Source organism: Cupressus sempervirens, chromosome 1, assembly GCF_028749045.1.
Source record: "Cupressus sempervirens isolate cs-2001-9-10 chromosome 1, ASM2874904v1, whole genome shotgun sequence".
NCBI classification, from domain to species: domain Eukaryota; kingdom Viridiplantae; phylum Streptophyta; class Pinopsida; order Cupressales; family Cupressaceae; genus Cupressus; species Cupressus sempervirens.
Genome location: NC_143118.1, coordinates 388750681 through 388764179, shown reverse-complemented (window position 1 = coordinate 388764179; position 13499 = coordinate 388750681).

The window sequence follows — 13499 nt, the reverse complement described above, 5'->3', positions numbered from 1 at the left end:
TCTTACCAAAATTTCATTCTCCATGTTGATTAATTATTCACATCCTCACAAAATCATCTTTAAAGGTGAGTTCACTTTCATTTTGAATATTATCTATAAAGATATGTAGGATAGAGGATTCACAAGGTTGAAAAGAATTACTTTAGCAAGTTCAAAGGTGATTTTTTGATGATTCCTCACTTAAAGTTTCCCATTCTCAAAAAATTTCTCTTTTGGTTTAGTTGACTATTGTGATTTTCTTCAAGAATTGGGAAAATTGAAATCTTCCCTACATTTCTTTGGTAACCATGCTAGTATGGGTTGCAAGAGTCCCTTGTTAATTGATACACATTTAAGGGGGGTTAACACAGATGAAGTTTGTGATAAAATTCACTCAAATGTAGAATATGAATTCATGGGAAAAATCATGGATAGTGGGGTACTACAAATCATGATTTTCCCTCAAGTTGTTATAATCCTTGAACTAGTTCAAGAATGTGTAAACCATCATGACATTAGGTATCAATGCATTAAGGGAAATGATGGCAAAAATTTTCTTTTTGTAGACCAATACACCACCACATCTGTGTTTGAAATACCACATCAAACTTTTTTTGATTTTACCCCTACCCAACCATAGGCTAAGTTTAATTGAAATTCTGAGAAGAATGTCATAGCTCATGATTAGACTGAAAAAATCTATAACAGAGGTTTACGACTGCCAAAGGTTTTAAGTAAAGATCATATGAAGCCTCAAATTCATGATTTAGTAGTCATATTGCATAGAATCAAAGGTTAACCTAAAGTATACCTTTTTTAAGATTGGATTTATTACTTTATTGATATTATTCTAGATGAAAATCTATATCTAGATTGGGTTGAAGTTATAGCAGGTTCTATGAGGGATCTATTGAAGCTAACACAAATCATAAAGAAATATTTCTTCATGTATTTGTACCTTATCTATTGTTTGGCCTATACTCAAGATCTCCCCCTTTTTCACATGAACCTTGGAATGAGGAAGTCTTCATATATAACTATTTCCCTTACCTATAGAGGAGCCAAGTGTTGACTAATTACAGAAAGGTTCATGATATTTTCCTAGGTAAACTATGTTTTGAACTAGTAGAAAAAGGGGAAGAAAGGGTCTCTTTAGAGGCTTTGCAATTCATAGAAGTGTATGGTAGTCTATTCACCTAGTTCCCTAGGCTTACATACCTTAGGGTAAGAGGATTTAATGAAGAACTTTTAAGGTTACCTAGATTCTCTCTTGATTGTCTCATTCTATTTGAAGTCTTTTGTTAACTATCAGTGTTAAAAGTAATTTTTTAACCTAATGATAAGAAGAAAAAATTTTTTACATTAAGAATTGGAAATCTTTCATGTAAAAACCTAGAGGATGCTATAGATATTAGAACTAATTTGAGTGCTTTTGATTTCAAATTTTATCAAGCTAGTAAAGGATTCGATAATAAAGGATTTTTTGGGAGAGTTCTAGAGATAGGAGATCATTTCTCACCTATACTCCACTTATAAGATTATTGGAAATATTGCATGAATGAAAGAGAACTTCAAAAGAGGAGTCATTCTAGGATGGTGTATGTTATCACAGGTTCTTGGCTTCAAGTTAGAACTAAATCTAAAAGTGGTACAAGAGGATGGTTCAAGAGTTGTTGAACCTAAATACCTAAAGCAACAAGATTACCTTATACCTCTTATTAATTGGTTTGAACTTGAAATGGATGATATAATGAAAAGAACTTATAATTTTAGTGAATATGCTAAAACATTGGTTCATCATAGGAGGAAAGAAGGAACATCTTGGTTTCAAACTTAGGATAAAACCTAAGAATCTCCTTCATCCTCTAGTTCTAATGTGATCTTTTTCACTAATTCTATAGGTAACAAAAAGGGTTCAAAGGTAGTTGTTGTTGAAGTGGTTCAAAACCAACTTGTGGTATAAAAGACTAGGTCCAAGTTGAAGTTCAAGAAACAAAGTCATATGGTGTCGCATGAAAAAACTAAAATAGATCTTGATGTGGATCAAGATCAAAGTGAAGGTTCAATGGATAATGAACAACAAGTTCATACCACTTCATTTCATAGATTATGGACTCATCGAGTACACCCATAAAAGGCCCAGTAGGGGTTGACCCTTCTTCAATGATACCAAATTGATTCACTATTTCTATTAACAAGAAAAGACATTTGGTTCTGGTCTCCATACCTAAAATTGATATGGCCCCAAAACCTTAAAGAATAAAAAAATCTACCTTCTTGATATTAGAGACCAAAACAAGGGAGGTAACAATAGAAGTTTCCCTATATAAACCCAAAAGTACTTCCACAAAATTGAATTTCATATATTTTGAGATCACGAGGGTAGGTATGGGAGTGTTAAATAGAGAAACCAAAGAGCATTGGTTGAGTGAGTCAACTCAACATATGTTGATTAAATCCTAGAAAGATGCAAAGGAGAAAGAATTGAAGCAAGTAATTAATGATGGTTAAGTATATTGATTCTTTGGATAATTCTAGTGTTCTACCCATGGCACAAGTACCCTAGAAAGCTTTAGACCAACCTCATCAGTCAATAAAATGATTTTGAACTAGGTTCAACAAGGAAAAGTCATGGTGGCTACTGTAGATGAATAGATAAATGGTGTAATCCAAAAAGGTAAAGAATTTCTCTAGCAATGTGCAACTTTCTTTAATGAGGCTCATGCTTTACTAAATGTGGTACACACACAAATACCCACCTAGGAAATAGAGGAAGGTAAATGGTTAGTTGTGGTGATACAAATCTTTGATGTGGAGCAATATGGTCTGGAAAAGATTTTGGACAAGAACTCTTTCAAGATAGTAGAATTTAGTATATTGTATGTGATAAAGAGAATCATGACTTGGAGATGCTTAATCTATATGTTTTCTATCACCAATGCTCGAAGTATTGAAACTAAAATCAAATGCATGCATACCAAATTTACTAAAGATATGTACATAGATAATAAACCCCAATGACATGATCCAATTTTATGCATGGAATTATGATATTGAACCTTTGTTCAAATATTTTGAGACTGATTTAAAAATGAGCAAGGAAATAGTCAATATCACTCATGCAAATTTTACAAAGGTAACACAAATTGAGTCTATGTTGACTCTTTGTATGGACCACTTGCCAATGTATATAAGACAACTCAACATAATGAAATGGGATCATGTCATGTGGAAGGCACAATTGATGAGCCTAAGGACTAAAAATTCAACTGTGCTTCATGAGTTTGTGGGTGTCTATTATAGGTAGAAGATGGTACAAGATGTAGGTGGCAACAAGGAACAAATTGGGAATGAAGCTCCTAGTTCACCGTATTAGTGGGTTTCTTTTAAAATATGAATATAATACTTTTGAACTCAAGGGACATGTATGCTGTATTGAAATTTTCTATTTTAATAATCACCTTTGTTAACTATCAAGGGTTTTGGGTTTTGAGGGACACCCCTTATGACATAAACTATTTAAGCTAGATCTGAAATACTGATAAGGGGTTACAAGAAGAAAAATGAAAACATGATGGGTTTTTGTGCTCTTTGTTAGTATATAGCCAAATCTTATCTTTTTTATGGTGATAATAGAAATGATTTATTATTTAGTATGTGATGGATCTCTTTTGATTGAACCAAGAGTCATTTCAAAATGAATCAATCATAGGATTAATCTAAAACTATGCTTGAGATTTAATTGAAGAAAGTTTCTTTGAATTCTTTGGTTAATTTTAATCTTTGCTAATTAGTAATTACATGATTTGAATATCATTGTTATCTTCTAAGAACTTTGTGAATGGTTGAACATTGGAATAAATTTGTGTTTTCTTAATTATTTGCCATTTCTTATAACTATTTGTTAATGAATTCTCATCTAAGAATGAGTTATGTTTCCTTTAATTATTTTCTATTAAAAACAAGATTATGTGTTTAGTTTGAGGATTCATTGAATATCCAATGGGGGAGTTGTACCTCATAAGAATTCAGAGGGGAGGTAGCTACTAAACCTTCCGAACTATTGTGAACCTTTTTGTCTTCAATATAGAGAGGGAGATATGGTCAATAAATAATTATTAATTAGAAGAGAAATCTTTTCACTCACACCATGAAAAACCACAATTTAGAAATGAATTTCATGTTTTTTCTATAGTAATGATTTAGATAATATCTTCCTCCTAAAAGTGAGTCACCAGAGACAGAGTCTTTAAAAAAATATTTTTTAGTCTTGATTTCATGGCCAATGAACCTAAAATAAATAAAATAAGAGTTCTAATTAAATCATGAGAAAAAGCAGTAGTGACGCCAACCACAAAGATAAGAGAAAAGTGACTTATAAAGTAGGCAAGATGCATTGATCACATCTTTAGAAAAACAAAGGATGAGCACATTTAACATCTAGAAATGGTGTTGAGGAAGCTTCAAGAGGAAAAGTTGACAGTAAACCTAGAGAAGAGTGATTTCATGAAGGAGGAGCTAGTGTATTTTGAGTTTGTAGTATCCCAAGGGAATCTAAAATGGACAAGGACAAGGTGGAGATAATCTCTAGTTGGCCTACTCCTAGATTCGCTACTCAAGTTAGAAGTTTTCATGGCCTAGCACAGTTGTATAGGAATTTTTTGAGGAGATTTAGTGAAATTTGTGCACCAATGAACGACACCATTAAAGGAGGCATGAAGACCAAGTTTTCATGGACCAAGGCAGAAATGCAAGTTTTGAGAGATTTAAGAAGGAAGTGACAACAAGACCAATATTGGTTTTTCCTAGTTTTGAGAAGCCATTTGTGGTGGAGTGTGATGTTAGAAACATGGTATTTGAGGTAGTTTTGAGCCAAGAGGGTAGACCAGTAGCATTTTTTAGTGAGAGGCTTAATGAAGCTAAGACACGGAATTTAGCATATGACTTGGATCTATAAGAACTTATCCAAGCCCTCAAGAAGTGGAGGCATTACTATTGGAAGATTGGAGAGATTGTTGGAAGATTGGTTTGATGATGATATATTACATTCATGACTGAGTTTGTCATTGATGTCAACATAGCATTTTTGATGTCTTCCATGGTATCTAATAGAAGAACAATAGAAAGATCAAGTTGATACAGATGGCTAGTTGAGCATGATAACCACCTGAGCTTATAGGAGATACTTTTGAGTATCTAGCATATGTAGTTAAAGTTGGAAGTAGAAAGGATGAATCTAGAAGAAGTTATTTAAGTTTTGGTGATATCTATTTTGAGATAGAGTTTATAGAGGCATGTTCTGGTAAACTTGTTATATCTCTTAATAGAGTTGATATCTTGAGGATTGAGGTTGAGGACATGGAGAAGACATGTTGAGGATGACATGGCTAAGCTTGCTCATCATAATTGTGCACATACAAAAAGTTATTCAAGTTGCAAGGCAGAAGATTTGTGTTATCACTAAGTGTAACATGTTCTTAATGAGGACCTATAATAATTAATTGAGAAGCACTAATAGCTGACTCAAGGAATTGTTAATGGACTTGGTACAAAGGAAGGATATTTTCCTTTATCATGGTATGGATATATTTTAATTGTGAAAGTTCAAAAAATAATAAAGAGTATGGAATGCGAAGTTGAGCAAAGCAATGCAAAAGTGAAGGAAACTTCATTGCCAAGGTTTTGCTAAGTGATCCAAGGTTTGGTATTTGGATTTGAGGTTTGTGATCCATTCTACTAGGTTGAACAGTGATTGGTCCAGTTGACAGGATAAAGGAAAGATCAAGGAAAGAAGAAAATAATAGTAAATTACTTGTTTGAGTAGTGAGCTCTTCTTGTAGTTGAAATTGCATGGTTGGACAGTGAGCTCATCTTGCATACTTTATATCACTACTCTTAATAGTGTTGGAATCTCCTAATAGGGATACAAAGCCTCCTAATAGGGACTCATTGTACTAAATGTTGTAATAGACTCCTAACAGGGTTCATCCTCTAACAAGGAATATTTATATTAGTACAACATCTTGTGGGCATCATTCCCACCAATTTTTTCCCTCTAATCAATGGTTTCCCTAGTCAACATATTAGGTGCAATTGTTTCTATGCATCTTTATATGTTTTCTATTTACTTTGGTTAAGTGTTTTAATTGTTAGATAACTGATTCACCCCCCCCCCCCCCCCCCCCCCCCCCCCCCCCCCTCTCTCAGTTATCTTGGTGGACTATTATTTCTAATAATTACCTATTGCCCAAGGAATTCATGGTCTTCATAGATAACCAAGCACTAAGATTTATCAACTCACATGAGAAGCTAAGTCAGAGGCATATCAAATAAATGGAGTTCTTGTAGTCCTACACTTTCTCAATCAAACACAAAAAGGGCACAAACAATAAGGTGGCAGATGCTTTGAGAAGGAGGTTGCTAAGAGTACAAGAGGTCAAGCTCCAGAGCATAGGATTGGGTGGATTTGAGGACCTATATGAGGAGGATGCTAACTTTTTAGAGGCTTTCAAGGTATGTACTAACTTTGCTAATCATTTCCATAGTGACTTTTCCAGACACACCTTGCAAAATGGGTTATTGTTCAAGGGTTATTGTTCGGTTTTAACAAGATATTAGACCTTGTGGAGAGGTTCTATTAATGTCCCAAGATGAAAAGGGATGTAAGGAGGTATGTGGAGTAGTGTGGCATATGTCAGAAGGCAAAGGATAGTTCATCAAATGCAGGACTCTACCAACCTCTACCCATTCCTAATAGGCCTTGGGAATGCATTAGCATGGAATTCATAGTGGGATTACCAAGGACTAGGATAGGGTTAGATTGTGTGTTTGTGGTGGTGGATAGGTTCAACAAAATGAGCCATTTCATCCCATGCAAGAGAACACATGATGCAAGCTGTTGGCCTAGTTTTTCACCTTGCATAATTTGGTTACACTTCATAGTGAAAGAACCAATGGTATTATATTTTCAAATGTGAGATGTGTTAAAAAACATAGATGAAATTATTAAAATTTTATGAAACCTTTTTTTTGTGCCCTAGTTTTTAAAATTTTTGAAAATAATGTTTTATAAAAAATGTGCGAGAAGCTTTCTACCCTAAGGCTTTATATTTACTTTTTCCCATTTTTATTTTAAAATTCACTTTCCCAAAAAAAATATTTTTCGTTAAACCATGGCTTTACCCTTTGTTAACTCCTTAATATTTTATGGAATATTTTAACCATGACAAGTTTTACATTTGCTAACTGTTGATCTCAGAAATATCAATGATGAGTGCTTGCCCACAATATGAATTTCCTTGACCTTTAGAAAATGCGGGGAAGCTCCTGATTTCCACATAGCCCTTTGTGATGCTATCACCTAAATGTGTCACCAAAGAAGGAGGTGTTAGAATGGTTTTAGAACTTCCAAATGGTTGTCATCACATGTTGGGAATTTCAAGCCATCTCATTTGTCGAGCTGAGCAATGGAGTTACCTTTTTGCAATATAACAATGCACCATCAATCTTGGGAAGATCTATAGTAGGCACATTACCACAATATAAAGATGGTCTATGTTTATGAAATGTGGCAAAGTGCCCTAGTGACATGTGTACTTGGTGAGGTGATGCACCACTAGTTTTAAAAGGGTGTTGGAACAGTTGGCAAATGTCAAACATGTTGGAAAAAGAAATGCATTTTATTGGTTACTTATGCTGACTAGATTGGAAAGGGGTAAGATATATGACACCATAAATCTTTGAAATATCAATAGAAGGTGCTTTACCACTTCATGAAAGTGAATGAAGTTTAACTAAAGTAGGGAAGCCCTTGGTTGCTATGTGGACAAGTGGGGCCAGTCATGCAAAGGGTCACCTAGTCACACCTAGTTGGAAAGAATGCTGACATGGTACATAATGATTGGTGGAGTAGTCTACATGTTCATTGAGTTGGAAAGTGATTGTATTAGTGGGCCTAAAAATTTGAAGCCGGACTTATAAAGTTATAAGGATTTTCATGATTGTTGATCTTGGGAAGATTGATGATGAACACTTTCCTACAACATGAAAGTGCCCAAAATTCAACTAAAGTGGGGAAGCAACCTATTGACTTGTGGAAATTTCTAAAAAAAGGTTAATGCAATCATTTTGATTTCAAACTAAGCCATCCAATTCTTGATGATCGACGGTGGAATTTCAAACTTCACAGTGTGACACAGAATGTAACTATTGAAGCATTAACTTTGATCAATGTTGCTTCGTGTGAGCTTAATGTTATAATAAAATGTCTAATTCTCCATTATTGAGAAATTAAGTTGCATAATTCTCATAGTGCAAATATTTCCAGAGTGAAGGGTGAAATTTTCCAAGGGTTTTGACATATTGCTAAGCAATTTCGAGAGAAGAAAAAGAAAAAAAAAAGGGTAAGTCATCTAAGCTTCTAGAAAATTGAGAAGTTGTATTTGTATTAGGGTAAATTTTAAACATGGCTCTATAAAGATATTTTTTGGGGCAAGTAAATTATTTGAAAAGAGCAGTTAATGATGACTTCCTAAAACAAATGCCATAGTCTATGAACAAATTAACTAGGGGAAAAGAGCTTATTCTGAAAAGCCCTAGGTTATTGGTTAGTGAAGGTCTCTATGATAAAGAAAACCGGTTAAGGGACACTAGAGTGTCTTTTGGAGGATTAGGGCTTTTCTTAAAATGATTTACAGAAAGAAAAGTAGATACTCCCTTGAATAATGTATGTGAATTTGATATAGGAAAACTGATCATTCTAGGATTTTTTGTTGATGATGATTTGCTAGCAGTAATGGCAAAGAAATATGACCCAATTACTAGAATTTTGAAGAACCATGTTGGTGATAATCTCTTTAGGTTTTCACTAGAACTAATCAGAGAAGTTTTTAAGTTAAACCCTAACCATTCAGTTCATGAAAAAATAGACATGGAAGGTTGTTCTCACAAAAGCTTGCACCCTTGTCCAAAGTTTTTACCTAAGGACAACCCTGTGAAACATGGAAACTACATCCATGTTGTGGGACTTGAACTATAAGGTTAAATCTCTAGAGAAGGTAGGCTTCCTTTACTAGCAAGATGCACCTAACTACTCTTGGAGAGGAAAAGGAAGAAGGAATGCATGAAAGAAAATCTATCTAATCTAACCTAAAGGGGTAATGCACCAAAATAGAGTGTTTGAACTTATAACTACCCATGAATGCACATTAAACTAGTTGTAACCTCAAAGAATATAGATTAAGACTTTGCTTAATTCAACAATTACATGTAGATCAAACAACAAAAGAATGGTATAGGAAGAAACTCCACTTAATATCATCCAAATGTCAAAAGCAGATGCAATCATGTAAATTGCAAAACAAACACAAAACATTAACTAGAGGTAAAGAACCTTGAACAATGTGTTAATGGCTAAAAGTCTTAGCAGAGGATTACAATGGTTCAGACGCATGAGAAATTACAATAGTACACATGAAGCAATACTAAACAATTAGAAAAATATCAACCCCTTACAAAGATTACAAAATCTGCCTGTATAGCTCTGACATAACTGAGATATTTTCTATCCTAGACCAAACTCAACTGCTACCATTTAAGACTACAAAGAAAAATCATGTAGATCTAGAGAAAATTTGATCCTAGTATAGGTTCAAATATGATGCAAACCAATATTTTTTTGAAATAGAGCCTTAAAAAGATAGAAACGGTGCCATTAAATCACTCTGACCAAATAGATGGATAAAACTAGAGATGGTGGAGTGTTTTATTTCATTCACTATGTGCAACATTCATTGGAAAGTGGTTGGAAATGAGCATGAAGATCAGATTGTGCAAGAAAACATTTCTTCTTCATAGCTAGCTCAACAAATCGACAAAATCAAAAATTCAACTAAATTTTGCAACTAAAATGGGACATGTGGGCCAATAATCTTATTTGATTTTTCCACCTCAACAAAGTCTCCACATGGTTGACCATATCACTTTGTCCACTTCAACACCTACTTGGCACGCTTTAGAATAACTGACCCCACATGTCTCTCTAGCATAAGATTAAAACCAAGCATATCTCCTTTTACAACCTTACAAAATCTAGCAACTTTGTAAGATCTTACATCTTTACCTTTGACCTTGTGGTCCTACGACATCCTCAATCTTATGATGTCTTGATCTTATGATATCGTCTGACCTTCATAGCATCACAATGTTCCTTTTCCTTTCTCTTGATGCTACGATTCAAGCTTTGTCATAACATCACAAGATGAACCCTTTAAGGCCTTTGACCACTCAAATAGCATAAAATCTTAAGACTTTCTCTCTCTTCTCCTGATGTTATGGTTCTTTGAGCTTATGACTTCCTGATCTTACGAGTCTAGCATAACATCGTAGACCTTTGAAAATTGCCCCACGATCTCCTGATCACATACCATCTTAAGACTTAAAACCTTGTCTTACGATATTATGATGACCCCACTATTATGATTTTGCAATCTTATGGTGGGCTTCCCTGTCTTAGCATCTCATCTTTATTTCTTGAGCTCCCCAATCTTACAACCATCGTAACATTGCAAGCCTTCACTTTTCCTTGTGCGATCTTACGAACTTGTAGCATTGTAGGCCCTTGACTTTTGACTCCCAACCTTATGATATCATCTTTTCATGGCATTGAATACAAAATGGGATGTAGCCATTTATCTTTTAAATTCAAATGTGGTGATTCTAGCAGGAGGGAAAATTTGACAAACAATTCTAGTGACTCAAGGGGGATGCAAGCCTACTATGCATATGACCAATGACCTTATGCATCCATTGGGATACAAAGTCATAAAACATAAAGATATACCCAGAAAAACCCTAAAAATTGTAGAAAAAATATCTAGGAAACTTCAAAACAACCTCTCTACAACCAGAACCAAGAATAAAAAAGACTTTTGCAACCTTCAAAACTTCAAAACTTGCTATCCTCCAAAGGGACAACCTATGCTCATGCACTTATTGGAAAGTAAGAAAACTACTCTAATATGTACAAAAACCTTTAATATTCTCTAAAAGTAAGGTTTAAGGTGAATCTCATTGACTTAGATTGGGAGAACTTCACCATCAGGCCTAGATAGCTAAAAAGTGTTGGCCTCTTTGCAACTGGTAACTACATAGGAACCACTCCATAATGTATCAAAATTTGAGTGTCTCCCTGGTATTTCCCTATCTACATCCCATTTTAATACTAGATCACCTTCTCTAAAGATTCTAACCCTAGTCTCCCTATGAAAACTCTTATTTACCTATTGCTAATGTGTTTCTAGGGTCTGTATGGCCTATTCCCTTTTCTCGTCTTATTCCATTAACTCCAACTAATGAGCTAGTTCTAGGGATAGAAACTCTAATGAAATTGGAAGCCTTGCTTCCCTACCATATACCAACATAAAAGGTGAATTTCCTATGGCCCTCTTAGGTGTTATTCTATCAGCCCACAGTGTTGTCCTCAACTTTTGATGCCAACATCTTTTATTGTCCTCTATAGTCCTTTTTCATTCTCTTGATTAAGTTTCTGTTGGATGACTCAGCCAATCCATTACCTTGAGGGTAGTAGTTTGAGGATGTGCTCAAGTAGATATTATGATCAATTTCCCATGCACAAATTTGAGCTCCTACAAAATATTTTGCATTATCTAAAATAATGGTTGAAGGGGCACCAAACCTAGTCACAATTCCATCAAGGAATTCAATAACAGAAGATTATATGGCATCCTTTAATGCTATTACCTCTATCCATTTGGTAAAGTAATTTTTGGCTGCCAAGATCCATTTATGACTAAAACTAGAAGAAGGATTGATAGGGCCTATGAAATCCAATCCCCATAGAGCAAAAGGTTGGTCCACCTGAATGGGATGAAGAGGAAGAGTTGCAAGCTTTTTCTTACCATAGAAGAAGGCACATTTTTCACACTTCCTTACATACTTATGACAATCATGGAACAAGGATAGCCAATAGTAACCAATCCTCACGTTCTTCATTGTAGTTGTCCTTGCCAAGTAGTAGCCACCATCAAGACCATCATGAAGCTCTTCGATCATTCTTTTAGCTTGGTATATGCTAATGCATCTTAATAAGACTCCATTAAAATCCTTCCTGGATAATATTCCATCCATCAAGACATAAGGGATAGACTACAATCTAAATTTTCTTCCCTTAGCTCTATTTAGGCTATGTGGATATCTTCCCTCTACCAAGAAGGTAGTCATATCATGCAACCAATCATTTTGATTTTCATTCCCTGCTAGTTGCTCATTATGTATTAAGAGGGAAACTTCCTTGGGTGTCTCAAAAGAAGAAACCATTTTCTCACACAATCCCTTTCCTCTCACAAGTTTGGTGATCCTAATATCAATGTCATATTCCATGACTTTTGTGATCCATCCAGTTCTTTTTTTATTGATATATTTGTTTAGTAGGAACTCCTCTACACTTGCATGTGGAACCAAGAGCTAAACCTTTTTATGAGACAAAAGATGTCTAAATATTTTTAAGCCCTTACAAAAGGAAGGACTTTCTTCTCTACATAATTTTATCTTCCTTTATAATCCTTAAGCCCTTCACTAAAGAAAGGAATAGGCTACTCCAACTTCTCATCATTCAGCTATGTTAGCATAGCTAATATACTTGACTCTTCTCGAAGGGAGTAAAGGATGAAGTTTCTATCAAACTTGGGATTGACAAGAGTGGGAGTCAATGCAATTGATTTCTTGATTTCTTCAAAACTAAGCTTCCCCTCCTTGGTCCAAGTAAACACCATATTATTCTTCAACATAGCTATGAGAGGTTTCATCATGGAGGCAAGGTCAGGGATGAACCTTCTTACAAAGTTGATCCTACCAAGAAAGCTTTGTAATATTTTCTTATGATTGGGAAGTGGGAGAGAGAGAGAATTTATTCTACTCTTTTTGGATCTATTGTTAGCCCATCTTTTGACACAATATGTCCTAGGAGCTTTCCTTAGTCAGTGGAAAATTCACACTTCTTGGGATTTAGGGACACACCATACTCTTTGTATCTTTCAAATACCTATCTCAAATGATCAAAATGATATGTTTCATGTTTTTAGAAAATAGTTATATCATCAAGATAGACTAATAAAAAAAATTCTAGCACACCCTTGAAGGCCATCTCTGTTTCTTTTTGAAACATGGCACCTATATTGGTTAGTCCAAATGGCATCTTACAATAAGCATAGGTTCCCCATTTGGTAGTGAATGTTATTTTACATTTGTCTGACTCTTGGACTAGCACCTTATTATAGCCTAAAAAACCATCTAAGAAAGAAAACCTTTCTAAGCCACTAACTTTGGATAGAATCTATTCTATAGAAGGAAAGGAATGTTGATCTTTAAGAGAAGCCCTATTAAGATCCCTAAAATCTACACATAATTTGATTTCTCCATTCTTCTTTCTAATAGGAACAAGATTGGATACCCATGAAGAGTGCTTAATAGGAAAAATGATATTGGCTTCTATAATTTTGGAT